The sequence below is a fragment of the Gymnogyps californianus genome, chromosome 5 (assembly GCF_018139145.2).
Source record: "Gymnogyps californianus isolate 813 chromosome 5, ASM1813914v2, whole genome shotgun sequence".
Classification (NCBI taxonomy): Eukaryota; Metazoa; Chordata; class Aves; order Accipitriformes; family Cathartidae; genus Gymnogyps; species Gymnogyps californianus.
In genome coordinates, this window is record NC_059475.1 from 67,741,383 (window position 1) to 67,760,529 (window position 19,147).

The 19,147-nt window shown below is 44.8% G+C and overlaps 1 protein-coding gene across 1 annotated transcript in view; it reads left to right on the forward strand.

The window, feature by feature from the left end:
* Positions 1-10,405, forward strand: part of GCH1 (GTP cyclohydrolase 1) — a 318,959-nt gene extending 308,554 nt beyond the window's left edge. Inside the window, exon 7 of the transcript XR_007766516.1 lies at positions 10,394-10,405. The gene's annotated coding sequence lies outside the window, so the exon portion shown is untranslated. The remainder of the gene's footprint in view (positions 1-10,393) is intronic.
* Positions 10,406-19,147: the final 8,742 nt, after the last annotated feature.

A 19,147-nucleotide genomic window follows, 5' to 3' on the forward strand; every position in this document is an offset into this window, starting at 1 on the left:
GTTTCTAAGAGCTTTAATCAGTAATCTTCAAGTAGGAAGTTATTCATCTTTATTGCCAGGCAGTTCTCAGTGGTGGTCGTGGCAACAATCTTTTCATTGCTTCTGTGTTTAGTTGTTCTTTGACATGATAGAAGTCAGCTGCAGTTCAATGAGCTCACTATTTGTGCAACTTAATTGCTTGCTTCCTTTAATATGTACTCATTTTTTCCTTTTATGAGCAGGGTTGTTGGAAAAATTAAGCTTAAGGATATAGCTATCCACTGTTAATTAACCTCCTTCCCAAACACATTAGTAAAATAGGTCAAATGACTGTTGAGTGTTAAGTGTACCATTACTAAGGTATTTCTCAGCTGGAAAATGAACCCTATATTGGATAAGACAGGAGTTTCCAAAGGAGCTTTAAGGACTTAGGTGTCCATATCGCGCTGAAATTCAATTAGATCCGAGTGCCTAATTCCCTTAAGCTGGATTTTACAAAAGCTCTTAGGAGCGTATGTTAGGGAGTTTTGATTTGGTGCATGTTTAGAGCATGCCCGTTTAAAAATAGACTGAAACTGCTTCCTTTTGTTGCTCTTCAATTCAGCTTAGCGGAATCTTTGGTTCCACTGGGATGTGTGATCCGTGCATGCATGCGTGCATGTGCATGTGTACACAAGAGCAGGCAAAAAAAGGGAATCGGTTTCTTCTTAGGTATTTGTACTTTGCATTAATAAGGATAGTGCATGTGTTTGTTCTTTCAAGAATGACTAATATTATTATTCAGATTTGAAATTCCTAGAATAGCTGTTATGTGAGGATGTATAAATAGTTTTGATGACTATAAAATATGCTCAGTGAGGGAACTGATCTATCAAAACAGCTTTATACAGTGATAGTGTAATTTCTTTCCATGTCAGGGATATCTTCAGATGGAAAAATCACTTTAATTGCCGTGGTGATAGCTTGATTGGAATTTTGCCAATTTACCCCCAAAATTGTACATGAATTTTAAAATCATATTTAGAAATGTGAGTTCAGTTGGAAAGTTCTTCATTTTTTAGATATATGTATTTTACAAAGGGATGGGTAAGGTTTAAGAAAAATGGATGTTGGAAGACTTCCCACTGGGAGATAAAAGGCTGTGCTTTGTTATGATTACATCTCCCAATCGCAGTTCCCAGGCTAAGTTGGGGGACTTATTCTAGAAGCCAGTGGGACTTCCCATATGTGTAAACTCTCCTCAGCCAAATATTATTGTGTGTTACAGTAGTGGCCAGCCAAGATCAGAGTCCACTGTGCCAGGCATGGTCCATGCGTGTAGGAGGCAACCCCTGCCTCAGAGAGCTTCCAGTCTGAAGAAGCAAATGGAGAGGAATGAAGCGTTCCTCTCTCTGTTTTATAGAGCAGGGATAAAATGCCTAAGGTCACACGATGGATCCGTCGCCTCCTTGCAACAGCACCAGGAGGAATGCTATACCTTTGGGTGTGAATTGCAGACAGGGGTTTTGCACACTTCGCCTTCGTGCTGTAGTTCCCCAGACAGAGAAGTGCTTGTCTTTGAACAGACCTTCTCCAGGCAGGGTTTCCCAGCGCCATGCCCCAGCTGTACTGCGCAGGCTGCGCAGGGGCGAAAGGCTGCGATCCCCCACATCTCTTCCATGCAGAGAGTGCATGCCATCCTTTCCAGCACAAGTTCTGCTGCTGCTCTATTGTTTTTCCCTGTTATTCTAATACAGCTTTGTAAGGGGCTTGATAGATGCAAGAAAGTGAAAAAAAAGTGTATTAGTGGAGGCTAGGCTCTTCATTTGAAATGTCTTCCCAGTTCACCAAAGCCAGGGTCAGCGGAAAACTTCTGGCTTCCAGGATGCGAGCTGGAGCTGTACAGTACACCGTCTCTCTCTTTTATACCAGATCAGAATGCCGTAAAAAGGACATAAGGTGGGCGTAAATGACATTTCTGCCAAAAACCAGGGCCCCTTTAGCCACTGCCAGTGGTGTAATGGGGCCTATAATAAATGGGAATTAAGTCCTTATTTAGAGAGATGCACTGATATTGCTGAAATGCTGCCAATGTGATACAAGCATCAGGAAATCGCATTTGTTCCATGTGGCCAAAACCCACAGAGAAGCTCCATGAAGCACTTAATTTTTTAGTATGGCTGTAAATAGTGCTGTAGAGAATTAATACTGAAGTCCAGCGACCAACTTATAGACACGCTCCTGACAATGTGTTTTCACCCTCCCTTGTAGCTGATGGTGCTGCACTTCAGGGTACAGATCTGAGATTCTCCGTGATAGAAATGCACCTGCTGATACGCAGAGGGTGTGAAGTAGCTGAGGAGCTTCTGCAAGCTGGGTGATAGCCTTAAGCATCTAAAATGACTGCAAAGCCGCTGCTGTTTGCAGAGTGGCTGCTCCTTTCAGGACACAGTGAACTGATAGTAGAGCATAGTTCACGCATTGCTACTTGCAGCAAGAGAAGCAGCCTATTTCTAGATCCTGGGACACCAGGCCAAGAAAATAGTGCAGGGAATTGGCAGTTACTCCTTCGCTTATATATCTTCCTGTGGAGGAAAACAGTGTGAGGATTCCCAAGCTGGTCTGTGTGGAGCTGGAGAAAAGGGTGATACTTGGTTATGCCGCAGCGAGGAGTGGAGTGTGTTAGAGGAGGAGAGGCTCATGTCGCATTGCTTGTGTTGGGCACACTGTAAGGACCCCAGTGCGCCGAGCTCTTCAGTCTGGTGAACTAAACCAGTGCGGCTGGTGTTCCTTGAGGAGGGGACCATCTTAAAGTGCGATTTTGCATGTGGCCATGCGAGCCGGTAGCCACAGAAGGGAGAGGCGGGTTGGCAGGGACCATCTTAAAATGCAATTTTGCATGTGGCCATGCGAGCTGGTAGCCACAGAGGGGAGAGGCGGGTTGGCAGGGACCATCTTAAAATGCAATTTTGCATGTGGCCATGTGAGCTGGTAGCCACGGAGGGGAGAGGAGGGTTGGCAGGGACCATCTTAAAATGCAATTTTGCATGTGGCCATGCGAGCTGGTAGCCACGGAGGGGAGAGGCGGGTTGGCAAGCCTTTCTGCAGCAGGGCCTTGCAGGGATTCGTGTCGCAGGCCAGAAGGTGGCACTGCGGATACTGCGTTGGAGAGGTCCCCTCTGCTCCCGGCCAGAGAAGGAAAGTGGGGGAAATACTGCAGTAATAAGACACTGTAAACTGGGTTACGTGGTAGGGTAGCAGGGGTCTGAGAGAGCTTAAAGCAAGCAGCGTGAATGGAGCAGGCAGCAGTTTGGATGTGAATGGTGTGAGGGTACAGGGAACATCTTGGTGCTTCATCTTCCACTTGTAAGGTTTCGATCTTATTAATCGCAGAATCAGACTGCGAAACGTTGAAACTTGCAGTTTTGTCACAAACTCCCAAAGCGAATGAGCTTGGCAGGAGATTTACAAAGTGAGCGTTGCGGAGGGGTTCTTGGCTTTCCTGAACAGTATGGAAGGGTTGGTTGTTTCGAGCTGAAAGTGGGCAAAACTTTGCCTTTTCAGCTCTTCTGTGGCTGACTTGGCAGTGCCGGGTTTGGAGAACCACTCCTACCTCTTGCATTTCTTTCTGTCAGCAAATAATCGCCTTTTTGTCAATGAATGTTCAGTAGCGAGGGACAAACTGATGGACTTTGGTTTTGCTAAAACAGGAGACTGACATCGGAAGGAAGGAGCACAGAGCCCACCTCTGAGGTTATACACCCGGCTTCTTCACCCTGAGACTCTGTGTATATTTTGAAGAGGATTTTGTGCTTGGCTCCGAGGGAAGCCTCCTCAAGACAGTTTGATTGGAAAGGACTCTGGAAGGCCAGTGAGCGATTCATCATTCAAATGACTTATCCCTCCCCCAGAGTTTCTCTAAAGTTTCCCTGTCAGAGCTCATGTGCCCTGAGGAAAAGTGCTTTTTCTTTATCCATTCCTTCACTCTTCACTAGCTACTTGTGTGGGTGTCCTGGGGTCTCAGAGAAAGTGGTGCTGTGCCTGGATTTGTCTCAGCTTAACTCCACTCTGTTTCCATCCACCCCAGTGTGAATCTCGAGTCACGTATTAAAGTTTATGGCCATCCATTCATGGACAGACTTAATGGGCACATCTGTCGAGTGGGGGCTTTAGCCTTCTCCAGAGCGTGTCTGAGCCTCTTCCCCTCCACTGCCACGTGGAGACACTTATACAGGTGACAGGAGAATGAGGATCTCTGGGTCCTAATCCTGCTCACCCCTGTGAACAGTCACCCTGGGTCGGGTTCAGGGCTGGTCAGGATTTGTGCCTGGGTATGGTGCCCAGCTCAGGAGCAGAGCAGAGCCTACATGGGGATGCTTGGAGCTTGCAGCCCTATAGGGACCGGCTGGATTAAATCATGAAGGGTGGCAGGTTTTCCTTCTGCTGTCCTGCTGTGGCTAGTAGCTGCCAGCTCAGGGACAGTAACAAGCAGCTGGAGAGAAGAGACTTGCAAACTGGGAAGGGAAGATACACAAAAGCTGAGCAAAGACATGAAGATCAGTGTTTTGGCCCAGGAGCACCAGCCCTTTACCTGGAAGAGTGCTGTGCTGCAAGGGGGAAATAACTCAGTCTCTGTGCTCTGCTCTTCATATGAATGCATAAGAAATTGCTTCACCACGGACGGCAAAGCTCCCAGACAGATGCAAGAGGCTTGTGCAGGGGAGGTAAGGTCTGCTGCATCCTACCCTGCTCCTTTTTCCCCTCTGTGGGCAGACAGGGTGGCTCGCAGTGTGACCAAGCGTAAATGGTGCGGCTCTCTGAATTGGCAGGGAGGGAATTTTTTTTTTTTTTTTTTTTTCTTTTGGTCAGGATTGCACTTGCCGTTTACAGCAAGCTGGTTTCTGCTGAAAGGCGGATCTGACTTCGCTGTCCTGCGAAGCCAGCCCCCATCCCTCCTCTTTCAGTCCTGGTGGAGTCCTGAGGCGGGGAAGGCCATGTGCAGCTCCGAAGGGCACACGTTTCCTGTCTCTTCGCTCCTGGCAGGTTTTGTCTGCAGACACTGGCTTGAGTACCCCGTAATTACATTTTCGCATTTTTTAATATAGTAACACATGGCTGGGCTTGTGGTAGAGAGCCAAGTGATGTCTTTGGGCCATGAGGACTATAAATAACCAAAGAGATCATTTTATTTGGTTATGGAAGGAAGAAGGTCTTTCTTCAGCAGTTACTGTACAAACACAGCTTCGGAGCAAATAAAGAAGGGTTCTTTTTTCTATATGTTAGGGACATACCCATGGATTCAGCAGAACCCCCCAAAAGACAAAAATTCTTTGAATTACATTTCTCTACAGAAGGCTTTTACACACTGTCAAGCTGTCCAAATTATAGCTTTGTTTTCATTTTAGTTGTGGCAATTACTGTGCTTTTGTTAAAAATACCATTCTGTGTCAATTCTAAGCCCTCGGTAGCAAGGACTGTCTTAAAATAAATGTATGTACAGTGCCAGGCACAATAGGCCTCATCTGTGCCCGAGACCTTGAGGCACAACTGCCATATATACAGCAAATAGCTGGTTTGTGTAACAAGGTGCAACTTTTCAGGTCTAAATCTTGGCACGATGAATCTTGAAATCCACGATTCCTCCTTTCCCTCCACGGCATGCTCCTTGGCACACAGGCGTAAGCTGTATCAGATTGCACTCTGCTGTCAAGCGGCCTCCCCGGCTTGCTCCCCAGCGCGTATTTCCCCGGCTGTGGTGATGCCCCTTGCCCTGCCTAGCACCCTGCTTTCCACATCCAAGCGGCCCCCGGATCTGTGTGTTGCTCTGACCAGAAACGCAGAGCAGCAGGCAGGACCAAGGCTGCGGTGCTGCCCTGCCGCCAAGGGAATTCCCCACCGGCAGCAGCCTGATTCCTCAGCATTTCTCCGTTGGGTGGGTGGCCTCGGATCACGCAGCGCTGGGACGCACCCTGCTCCGAGGCCTCACTCGGCGCAGCAGCGTGTACGTCATCCTAGCGAGCAGCCAGCCATCCCCGCCACATGGCTCACTGATAATCTGACATGTTGTGATTCCTCTAACTTGTGGAGTTTGCTTCGTGTGAGCGACTCCACACGAGGCTCGGGGCAGGAACATTTAGGCCTGTTATGTATAGCTTTAGTTCTGCTTTGGAATAAGGCTGCCATGACCTAGTATCTGGGTCGAGTGCTGGATCAACGGTTTGTAGAACTTGAACGCAAGCTTCTCCTAACAGAAAAGAAAGATGTTGGAGGGAGGACAAAGGTATATTGTGCATCTGCAGAGGTTGCAAACCAGAGAGACCATTCTGTGCACCATGGACCAGGATGCCTGGTGCGTCTACATATTTGTTAATATATGTGACAAAAATATAACCAGATATAACGGGGCCATTTCTACCCCCATTTTGTGGATATAAAATGTGATCAAAGTGTACTCTGACTCTGATAACCAAGCAGGTGAAGAGTATTTACCGCAGCCTTTCTCATTTCCTTTTGGGGAATGTTTTCTCCTGCCCATGATCCAACTCTTAGCATAGAGTGCCAGACCAAGAGGTTTCATTCCTAGCGTGTGTGCAAACTGCTACATTTCCGGAGGGAAGGCGCTGTTCATACAATTGCATCGTTACAAAGAGGCTATAGTTGCATAATTGTCCTCAATTAGTGGTGCTGCCAGATCGTTCCTAATATTTTTTTTAGACAGGCACAGCAGTGCAATGAATCTGATAGTGTGTATGTTTTGATGTGGTGCATTGACAGCAGCAGTGTCTATCAAGAAGAACAACAACTACAGATGAAATAGCAGGGTGCTCTCTCTATCATGATGGGGTAGTTATGGGGAAAAAGCTCCCATTGTTTCCCCGGCCATATCGACCGAGGCCTACACAAGGCCCTCTTGATTAAACGAACTGGCAGCAGAACAGCAAGTTCTTGTTAACCATACATGCCAAAAGGCCCTAACACAAACAATCCCCATTATAAATTAGGCCTTTTACAAACAATATTTCAAGAAACTACTTGTCCGTTTTCCATGCCATTATGCATTTTTAGGATGATTACATGTTTCTGCTGGATAATGGCCTTTTGCCAAGGGCAAAATGGAGTTTCAATAGGATTCATTATGAAGTGAAAAGTTTTTCTATTCCTACCTCCTGGAAGGAAAAAGCCACTCACAGATAAAGCTTGTGATATAATTACGTTGCTTTAGATAACCAGCGACATTACTTCCCAAATGATAAGTACTTGTTTTTATCCTTTCTTAATCTCACAGGCCTCTTGTAGTCTTTTAATAGGAAGCAGTGGCAGCTGTGAAGGCCACTTGATCATTTGGGTCTGAGCAGAGTGCAAGGCTGCCCTGATGATAAAAGTCATGACAGCTCCAGCTATCAGGATCGCTATTAGAGGAGGAAGTGCTGTCTGCAAGGGCAGACTATGCCAGGAAACTTTTCAATGCACTGCTAAATAATTATGTTCCATTATAAACCTTTCCCTTCCCCCTGTTCGTTTTACAGAGCCTGGTCTTCCCTTGAGTTAAGACACGTTGTTCGTATCTGCAAGGGAACGTGAAATGCTGAGCTTTCAGAATGGGGAAGTCGGGGTTTGATCCTGCAAGGGGTTGAATGACCACGTGTCATGGATTAACCCCAGCCAGCAACTAAGCACCATGCAGCTGCTTATGCCTCCCCTTCCCCGTGGGATGGGGTGGAGGATAGGGGGAAAAAAAAGTGAAACTCATGGGTTGAGATAAGAGCAGCTTAATAACTGAAGTAAAATATAATACTAACTAATAATAATAAAAAATATAATAAAAATAATAATTGTGATGAAAAGGAATATAACAAAAAAAAAAGAGAAATAAAACCCAAGAAAAGACAAGGGATGCACAATACAATTGCTCACCACCATTTTTTAAATAGTTGTTTAACCCTAAACAAGACCTGAACCACGTTCAGGAACATGCTGGTTCCTAGCAATAGGACCATGCTGAGTTCAACATCCCAAGGATATTCAAAATTCCACCTCATCGAAATGACTGGAGCCGAAACCAGGACACCATGGTAGGGGCTGAACCCTTGGATCCTGGTGCAGTGCACAGGAGGTCAACAGTGCTCAGTATCACAGAGGAGTTAGGCAGCAGCTTTTTGACTGGGATCCTGACAAAGGCAGAGGTTACCTTGGGGGCTGAAAAAAAAGGGGGGCTTGTAGTTCAAGCCCTGATCTGGGTCTCAGGAAACCTGGCTCAGTTTCCAGTCCTCCCTCAGAGTCCTTGGTTTTGATCAGTTGCTCACTGCCCTCATTTCCTATTTGTTAAATGTGAATGGAAATGATTTCTTCTTTTGGCCAACTCTTAGGATTATAGGATCTTAAGATAAAGACTCTGTCATCTGTACAGAATATCAAGATCAACAGGCTTTTGCCTGTCTTAGGTGAGATACTGAGATGTTACTGTACCAGAAATCCCATTTCTCTGATTTACGGCTCATGTGACCAACTTTGCTTATAAAGATGCCCATCATTCTCCATTACATGCTTCCCCCATCTTCATTGCAGGAATTTCATCAGGAGGGCAAAAAATAACTTGGTGACCGTGAGAACAAAAGACCCAATTAATGAAAATTCATTTTGAGGTGGCAAAAACAATTTATTATACCCATATAACAATTATTGTCAAGTTACTGATTCCAGGATTTCATTGCTATTATTAAGAAGACAAGCCATTTACACTTTTATAGTCTGAGGTTTTTAGCAACACTAATTAGAGCTTTTCAGCACTCCTGGAAGGGAAGAAGATTTTATTGTGCAGGATCAGCTCACATTCACTAGGAGGGGAGTAGGGAGTTAAGTTGCTTGCCCATGTGATAGTGAGAAGTCTGACAGCTAAGGAGTTAGGGGACTCCCCCTTGGCTTTGTTGCCTGATTCTTCTCCCTTGGCTTATCCAAGGAGCCAGTCTCTAGGCTCCCTTGGAAGAGCAGAGAAAAAGGCACCTCCAGATGGCAACTCAACCTACTGAACATCCACGCTTCCACTCACTAAAATCAATTTTCAAGGACCCTAACCGAGGTGCTGCTGGCAAGTTACTAAAGTTAGATTGATGTGAAGCTGAGCTGAGGCCACCTCACCCTAATTCTGCTTCCCTAGCTGTGAGGAGCCAGGAGAGCTGAGAGGAGGAGTAACTCTGGGGAAGGTACGTACTATCCAAACTGAGGGTGGGCATGGGAGTTTGAGTGAGACATGGGGGAGTGGGAAAGGAAAAGGTGGTCCTGGGAGTTAGATAGTGAGATGCATCTCTCATGCTGCCACACTGGTCTTGTATGAGGTGAAATGCTTTTATTGCCCTTTTGGCTGGAAGCCCTAAAGGCATGTTTTTCTGTTTCTGGGTACTCATCTGAGCTCCATCTGAATTGCAGGTGAGCTTAGTGGTCCAAACTGTGTACATGAAAAATGCTGTAAAATGCAAAGTACTTTGAAATATCATGCTCTGGACATGCAATATTTTTGACCTGTGGTGATATTGTCTTCTCCTTTCCCTGCTCAAGAGGGGAATAATTCTATCTGCTTACACTGCAGAGGAGACAGAGCCACAAAAAGCTCATGTGGAATTAGGGGGATGGGTCAGAGGAAAAGACGACAATGAGAGTTTGACAGGTGAGTGTTTGATGGGCATATAAGGAAGTACACAACCTAAGCAATTCTTGTGCTCTGTGCATTACAGGCAAAAAGAGAATGGGTAGTTATGGACTGTTCACACAAACAGACAGGGGAGTTGAAAGCTGGTTGTGGGAAGTTAGTTTTTAGTCTTTTTTACAACATAGGTGTGTTTTATGTAATATGTGTATTATGTAAATATGTGTATATTAACAGTATTTATGCTTATTTAGGAAAATAAAAGAGATAAAAACATGTATATGTATAAAGAAATGTATGCCTGGTGGGGTATGCCTCTTGGACTATGAAATCTAGTTCTCTCATCCTGTAGGCAGACAGTCACTACAAGGTCTGGGTCACAGAGGTGGCTGCCCGGCTGCCCTGCGGAGGGACTGCAAACAGGGGCAAACATACCCAGGCATTGCCAGCTCCTGCCACCTCTTGTAGGCAGATCGAAGCACCAAGTGGTGGCAGGTCACAGCCGAGGACCTGTAAGCTGCCAAGGCAGTGCCAGAAGATACTCAGGGAGGGTGTCCCTTGTGGTAAGTGTTACCACAGCCTTGTGCAGCCAAGTCACGTAATCCTGCTCCTAGATTTACCAAGCTCTGCCTGAAAGTGCCATAGTGATCAGAGAGGAAGGAGTCTGCAGGCCTGACTGAGTGCTGTCCTGCACGGGTTGGCAGATCGCACTTTTAGACAGCCCTGATAACAGCAGCCATGCTGCAGGCACGGTGCTGTACTCCCCGAAAGGCTGTGAAATGCATTAGTCATTAGGCATTTAATTACCTCTTTTCACCTAGGACTCAGCTGACCTCTAATGACCAATATTTGTGTTCAGAAGAACAGGGATGAATTGAAACAAGCACTGAGAAAGTCTAATGGCAAGTGACTTCTTGCCTAAGGTCATGCAGGAAGTCTGTGGCAGAAACCTCCTCCGCCATAAACCCAAAGCCATTCCTTGCTGCTGGAGTCACACTTCAGCCCGAGTGATTGCGCTCCGTGTACCAGGCTGCGTTCATGAGGACAAGTGAAAAGGAGGAAATCCTTTCAAAGTCCTGGGAACTGGGAGCTCCAACCCCTGCCCCTGGAGATGGTGGAAAGACTCATTGTCGTCTGCGAACTTGGCATGGAGCCATCGCGAAGCTCTCCTGCAGAGCACGCGGGGAAACTGCAGGCCAGAGGGAAGGCCCGTGGCTGGAAAATTTCCTGAGATAATGGGAAGAAGGAGAGAGAAGAAACACCGCTGCCCGGGTAGAGAACAGCCCTTTCTGTTCTTCCAACAGCCCCTTCTGGGGCATCACAGCTACACACTTCTGATACGGGGCTCTGTCCTGCTCCGCAGAACAAAGTGAGCCACATAGACACCCTGACCCAGAACTTGTGCGTGGAGACCCTTTTGGCATGGGAAAAATGAAGAGTGTCCAAGAGGACACTCCAGAAATTCAGGTATATAGATACTACACTGAAAAGACCAGGGTACTCTCTCCCAATTAGTCGCCTAAGCCAGATGGTAGAAAGAAGGAGGATATTATTAGAAAAATAAGCTTTATCGGGAGGGCAAGAAAAACTGAATAGAAAACAGATTGCTTCAAGGCACTTGAATTCTCTGCCCATTTTTGGTGTCAAAATTACCTAAAGGACGTTGGCAAACTAAGAAAAGCTTAGGAAACCAAACAAATAATAAACCCTGATAACCAGCAAGCTCCGCAAAGACCCTGCATGCCTCAGGAAGGGGAATTCCAGTGAAAATCACCACATTTCCAAACTGCTGGTTTTAGTGTTAATCTTCTGAAGTTGTTTTTAAACAAGGTCTGCAGCAGCTTATGTAGCCAGCTGAGCAGATGATGTGAATAAAAGAAATGAGCCACAGATCAAAAAAGTTTACATGGTTTGGCTTTTAACTTTACCTCTTCGTCTTTTACCCAGATGTGGTTGTGGGTAGGTATCAGCCAAGAAATTGCAGGTGGCATGGTTATCTTGCTATTTACTGTGCGATGATGCTGCTACCAGCTATTCAATAATAGGAAATGACTAATGATGTGGTGGAAATTATGAACCAGGATTAATAAAACTTGAAAAGGAACAGTCTGGTCTGTTTGATCCTCTGAAGAGGAAGTCTGTCTGTGTACAAGTCTTTTCCCTGAGGTGATGTTCTTATTAGTCTGATCTGAGTAGGGAGCAATGGGAACCAAGTTTGGAAGTGGCTTAAAAAGAATACAGTAAAAGAGGACATGAAGTATTGTCGAAAAACATCCCTGGGTGACAGGCTCCTTTCTAATGCTGCCTTGCAGGAGAGTGGTGCTAAGTCGCAGGAAGGCAGGTCCAGTCTGCATGTCGCTTGCAAGTGAAAAGGAATTTCTTGGAGAGCTGCATTTGACTCAGGTCCGATTTTGCTGCTCTTTCTCCTGCCAGATCCTCCTTGAGTCATTTTGCTTGATGAGGGACTACAGTGCCGGGCTACTTCCAGTGCTGCTCAGCCTTGTGAACAGGAGGTGCCATCTTCTGAGTGCCGTAGCAGTGACGTGAGTAATTTCTTGGTGGAAAGCTGGAGGCAGACTGCCTTTCACAGGGCTGTTGCAGGTGCCATGATTTGAAAGCAAAACAGTGCCCTTAAAAATCAGGCCCAAGAAAGGGAAGTGGAGGGCCTGAACGGAGTAAAATCCTGAACTGAGCCTAATGGAAGAGGTTTCTGGACATATATCCTAAAATGAGTGCGTAAGTCTTGGAGAACTGGAGTTTTCCCGGGTAAAACCACCACCATCTGAGATGGCACCAAGATGGAAATATGTTTGATGTGGCAAGGCTGCCAGCTAGGACACATGGTGGATTCCAGGTTGTTACCACAAATCAACAGGCCCTTTCCCCCCATGTCTAATAGCTGTGTAGCAGAGGCGCTAGATCTATCTGCAAGTCTGTAACTGACAGGGCATGGTAGGAGAACAGCAGGGCCATACAAGTCATGGTAGTGAGGATATAAGGGAGCTCTTCAGTAGAGGCTGGGGAAGCTGGCCTCCCCTAAGCCCCCTTCCATTTCCCGGAGAGGAGACTTGGGGTTTCATTTTGTGGGAGATGATTGTCTCTTTCCTAGGTTCCGTGATGTAACAAATTCCCATGACTGCATATGTGAGCCACTGGTGATGTCTTCTGCTCTTCTTGAGGCAAGTCAGAGTTGTAGCTATTGCTCTTTTCCTAGAGGACTGAAGTTGGTTCAGTAGGGTACCGAGTAATGATGTTGAGTGGCCTGTAATGTTTGATACTGTGTGAAGGAAATGCTCTCCTGAAATAGATGGTGCTGTGTGGTTGGCTGAGATTGCAGAGATGTGAGTTCAGTGTGATCCTGTCGAGTCCAATATTTCTACCAAAAACGGTGCCAGAATTTGACGATCTTGAATGCTCGTGTCCAACAGCAGTTCTTTGCTTTAGCCCTCCTTGACTTTGCCGCTGTTTGAACCTGTTTGTTTGATGTGACAGAAACATGGTAAGAAAGGCCTCTAGCCTGGCAAGTGAAAACATGGTCAAAGCCGATGGCTTTCACTTAAACCCGCTGATCTCAGGATTGTACTGGATTGAATTGGAGAGAGGGGCTCAGGGGAGGCAGGGGGAGTGAGAGCACAAGGGAAGGGAAGAATTGGAAGGGAAGAATTGGAAGGAAAGAATTGACTGCTGTCCCCTTGCCCCCAGGGGAGCTCTTGTTTTGGTACGCACCGGTGCTGAAGCATGGCCCACAGTCCAGACCCAATCCGCTAATCTTCTGGTATGGGGCTCGCTCCCTGCTCTCCTTTTTCCAAGGTTAGTTTGGGGCAGAAAGTGAGTTTCAAACTCTTATCTGTCATTATAGTGGTTCATTGCTTGCTGGCATTTTCTGTGTAGTCCCCCAAGTCTCTCCCTTAGCATGTATCAGGCACAAAATACGGCCCATCATGTAACCAAAACTGAGGCCATTTAAAGAGAGCATGACTAATCGCAGGAGAGGATTGTGCATGCTCTGAGTCACAGGATGGCAGCTGCGTGCTCATCCTGTCCTACAATTTACTCATTGCCTGATGATAGAAAACGTCTTTCTGTTGGTGACATGGCAGGAGCATGACATGGTGGCCATGAACATTGGAGAGGTGGGGCCATGCAGCTGCTGAGTGTGTCCATAGGGCACTAATGCAGCCTGCACTGGCAAAAGACAACAGTGATTTTTTATTTTTTTGAGTGGCACTGTGAACGCTCAGAGCTTTAACTTCATGATAGTCTTCAAGTTCACCAAGTTCATTAAGTTACTGTAAATCAGTTGGATCCACTCTAGTTCCGTTTATAGCAGCTGATGGCCTGGCTTCAGTCTCATCTAGTTTGTCAGTCCAGACAGAGGGGTCATTACCTGGTATTCGGAGCTCAGGCCTTTTAAAGGAACAAATATTTGGTTGCATTTCAGTGTGTGTGGAGGACAAGTCGCCCCTCAGATTTCGGTGTTCAGAGTTTGCTGCTCAGGCCAATGGACAAGCAGTCACTAATGTCAGTGTGTGAGTCTGAGCCCCAGAGGAGTGTAGGTAGCCCCTAAGTAGTGGGGTAGTTTGTGAGAGGCTATACACTCCTCCTCTCCCATCTCTTGTGTTGTGTCCTCGTTCTTTCCCCTATGCCAGCTTTCTTTTTCTCACCCCTCCTCTGGCTTCCTCTTATTCTTTCAAATAATTTATGTTTTAAAGTGAAACTCAGCTATGCAACTGGTTTTATATTTATAAATTGTATTGGGCTGACCCTCTCCTTACCTCTGAGCTGGTATTTTTAAAAGCCCCATTGCTTCCCACTGCTTCAGAAGGTTAAAAGTCCAATCTCATTACAAATGCCGTGCATATGTTGTTGTTTAGTATTATATCAGTGCATTACCTAAAACTACACAGCCAATCATAACTCTGATGGACTGTGTCTCACATCATCATAGTGGTGGGATGGAGGCGCTGACGTTTTTTAAAGACATTAAATCCTGGTCCCTGCTTTGTGATATCTGAGGATCTTCCTTTTGTCCTTTTGGTATCATAAAGCATTTTCACTCTCTGCTTGGGCAATACAAAGAAACATACAGGGCTTGAAATCCCATAATCAGCTTCGATCATGCTGCTTTTGGGAAAGTAAGGACAGATGACTTTGTCTTGGTGGAATGTTCCTCCCTGCGAATGCTTTTGAAGTTCTTTTTCTTATTATTTCCCTCTTGATATAAACCAACCTACTAGATTTTTGTTGCTGTTGTCTTATTCATAAGCTATGCACCAAGTTGCTCTTTTTCTTAGTTCTTTTGCCCAAAGAAGATTTTCTTGACACCAAGTTCTTTATCTACTAAAAGGTGAACAGAAACCTGCCTAATACTTTGATCAAATTAAATTTACAGTGTCACCTGTACCTTTTTCTAATTCATCAGTAGGAGTTCTCAATACTGAATCTTTAGTGTCAAAAGACTTTGCTTGTGTTCAGAATGGACCTGGTCCTGTCATGCTTGAGTAACAATGGTATCTAGGCCAGCATATTTGAAATACACTGTAACTGGTCCCCAGAAAGAAAGTAAATGATCAGTCCTTGATTGTGGGGAGCATATGGCAGCTTAGCATAAGCCAGAAGGAATGAATGTCATGCCCTGACCCCTTTGCTGTTGATATTTGGCTACAGGAGATTCAAGCCCGAAGACTGTCTACCTTGGGTGAATCTTACCCCAAAAGGTAATGATAAAGGTGTGGCTCTCACATACAGCCTTGGCATCAATTTTGTATGTGGTAATAATAGTAGTAACATCTTTGTGTTACTGCTTCATCCACAAAAGCAGCCTAGGCTCAGCAGTGGTTCCCTCTCTTTGTTCTTCCCATAGAACAGAAGTATTTGCAGAATAGTGTCCGTTCTTTGCAGAAACAGATGCTCAAGCTATTTGTTTTTCTTCTTTTTGCTCCAAGCTAGATGAATATAATGTCCTCTTGAGTTGTAAAAGTCTGTTTTTGTATCTCACAGTCACGTTTCAGTATCAGCAAATATTTTAGATATGAGTCAAGAGAGGTACCCCACTGACAGAAGAAGGCTGGCGGAGCTTGTAGTATCACATCGTAAATTCCCTCCTCTGCTATGAAAATGTAATAAAATACGTGGCACAGCAGATTTACAATGACAATGCTGCTGCTGTGTTAAGGCAACTATTTTATCTCTTTGTTTTAAAACACACTTTTTACTGTACTACACACAATGAGTACTTCCTCCAAGAAACAATGCCTACAAGCTTCACATTAAGTCAAATATGATGTCATAGCGACTCTTCAACAACTTGTTACACCGTTATCTCTCTGCTGCTCATAAATTTTAGGAGCGAAAATTTATATGCAAATGTTTTATTTCAGCTATCATTATACTTAGCTTATCGTGAGCCTGGTAGTGCCCCCACCCAGTTACATCATCCTTGGAAAAATTTAGTTCAATATGTCTTTTATAGTCTTACTGCAATGTTATATTTGCAAGCCTGACCACACACATGTAATGGGCTTCCCAGCTAGCTACAGCCTGATCCTGTCGGGTGATGCAGGTAGGCAGGGTCTTGCTTGCCTGGGGAGCTGTATTAACTCCGGTTGATTCTGTATAGGATGGTGGTAGCATGGGACAGAGATACTCAGGGATATGTGAGTAAAGTGCTCCATGTCCCCAGGTAAATCACTTCACTTCTCATCCGTTCTGTCTCTAGATAAGTGTTTCTGGCTGTCCATTTGCCAAGTGCCTTGTCCAGGCATATCAGTGTTTTCCTTCTCACTGCCTTTTTTGTTGTTGGGTTCTGACTTGAAAAAGGAAAGGTGAGATTACAACCTTTTATTGATCAAACTTCAGGCTTCTTCCGTCTCCCACTGTTAGACTGTCATAGAGAAGTCAGAGCTTGTCTGATGGTGCTGCCCATCCTAATTCAGCAAAGCATTTAAACCTAGCATTAAAACATTAAACATAAAAATGTACTTATGTCTACTGCAGTCCTGTGAGCATTCATCCTACAAACTACAGTCATGAGTGAGAAGGAAAGAAGAGAGGTACTCATCATTTTGCATGTGTAATATTGAACAAATAAAACTGTATGGCTTCTGGGCTGCTCACTGAAATATTCCTGTAGGTCATATGCTTTCAGAGGGATGGTGGGGGGCAGGAGCTGTCATCTTCTTTATGTATATTACTTTGCCACTGTGGATCCATAGGCCAGATGATAGATAAATAGATACTGTTACACTAGATCCTAGATGCTGTTTGGTTTGTTCTGTGTTTGTATTGTGATTAGAGCATCGTGACTTTTGATGAGAATTTTGATGGGAAATTCTACATGCAACGATAGTAAGCAATAACACAAGTAGGTAGGTGAGAATTTCAAGAGGCTGAACCTGGGAGCAGGAAGGTTTAGTTATGATGCTATTGGTGTTTTCACACTTAGGGAGTGTGAATAAATTTTATCCAGATCATTTTTCCAGTGGACTAAAAAGGTCTCTGATTTTTTTGTAGCGTGCTCACTGGATACATGAAAGTTAACTTTCTTTAAAATTTTCTGACTCTTTTGTTGTTAAGATAATAAAATGCATTTCCTTTTAAGGAAATTGCTCTAATTACTAAGGAGATATCCCATGATTGTTATGATGGACTTTAATTTGTTAATATGTGTTTATGTGAATGCCTCAGTATAATGGCAATGATAAAATTTAGGAGGCTTATGCCTCCATGCTTCCCAAAGACACAGGGAAATAAGCTGATCTCATGGGTCTTATTCTTAAGTGCTCACCAGGTATTTTTGCTTCATTGTCCAAATTGTACTTATAAAATTGTACGACTGCTTCCTCTCCATGTTTGCAGCTCTATGATAGGCTGTTCTGTCAACACCTAGATAACTCCCAAAGACTAGAAGATTGCTAAAGCCAAGCAAACCTTATCTTACTACTTGCCTGCAAAGGAGTCTGTAGGTACTAACCTCAGAGGCTGTGATCACTGTAATTCTTAGATAAAGAATACCACGTGTAGTCACGGGAAGAGAACGGGGGACGAAGCAGCAATTGGAAGAGTGAGTAAAAATTAGCTACACAGATTGGCATTTTCAAAAATTCCTGTCAGATTAGAAATATGTGTTACGTTGACAGACTTGTGATCCTTCATCATTCATACATGTTTGGGAACCTCACCACAAGGGGTGAAGGGGATCACCTTGGCATGGTGGAAGAAGAACATAAAATCTGACATCAAAAGCACTTGTCTGGTAAGGAGAGCTTTCTGCCCAGGAACACAGACAAGGCCCTGAGTCATGAAAAGCACATTTCTTTCAGAATTGCATCAAAATAGCTGTGAAGCCTTGCATTTAATTATTCACAAAATGAATTTTTCTCATTTTGATGTAAAATAAAGTTGGTATTTTCATTTCTTCAGTGGTTGCAGCATGTTGCTGTGTCACTGAACCCATCTGCTGCACAACTGTCAGGATTGTGGCACTTCAAACACACAGGGGCTGAAATACCATTCATTTGACAAATACTTGCTCAGCAGATCAAAGGTCACATAAACAAAAGGCATCAGTAACCAGGAGCCCTGGGTCTATAACATACAAAAATATTGCAACTACAACTGCTTCTAAATCTTAGCTGTTTTCTTCCTAATACTTAAGAGACCAGTGGAAAGTAGTAGCTACAACGATGTGTCTGCAGGTTAGCGAAAACCTCGCTCTATGTTTGAAGCAATTAGAGCAAGCCATAGAAGAACGTCAACGAAAATCAAAGGAAGAGTCGAAATGGCTTCCACTGTTACTCCAGGTCACCAGGGGAGGCTCAACCAACCAGTGATTTAAGATTAACACATGCATCACCACATATGGACAATTCCAGTCAAGCCAGGAACTGTTTTTTCTACAGCCATGAGGAAAGTTAACTATTGTATCCTAAGTCATTTGACATTTTTTCCCAAACAGCAGAATTTCCTTTCTTCTTCTGGAGAACTTTGCGTTTTGCAAGGGAGTGTGTTTACGATAGATTCCCACATCAGAAGTGGTGACATCAGTGATTCCTCTTGCAATTTCCCATCAGTACCCCGGGGACAGGGCTGGCCTTCCTTTGGTAGCACACGCTGAGATCTGGGGACAGCAGGTGCTGTAACACACCAAAGTGCTAGTGCTCTCACCAGGCATTAAAGCCAGTGAAAGTTGCGGGAGTTACCACAATGCATATCCTATATCAGAGTCCGATTGCTCTTTATTTCATGGAGGTCAGCGACAATTAAGATGTTGCTGCCCAGCGGTGACAGAAAGCAGCGGCTGTGTTGCAGTAGCCATTGTAATGGAAGGAATCTTGGTGTTCGGTTCCAAACTAAGCAGGAACTAGGGTATTTTTAAGTGTGCAGCCTGTGGTTCAGTTGTGTGGATTATCTCCAGATGTGGGTAATGTAAAGGGTAGATAAGTGTGGCTTCACTGGGTAGGGTGCAAATCAGCTCATTCCTCATTTGCTGCTGCTCCTTCTTTCTTTTCAGGTTCTGTGGGCAAGCTAAGGCTGCCTAAGCCAGAGCGT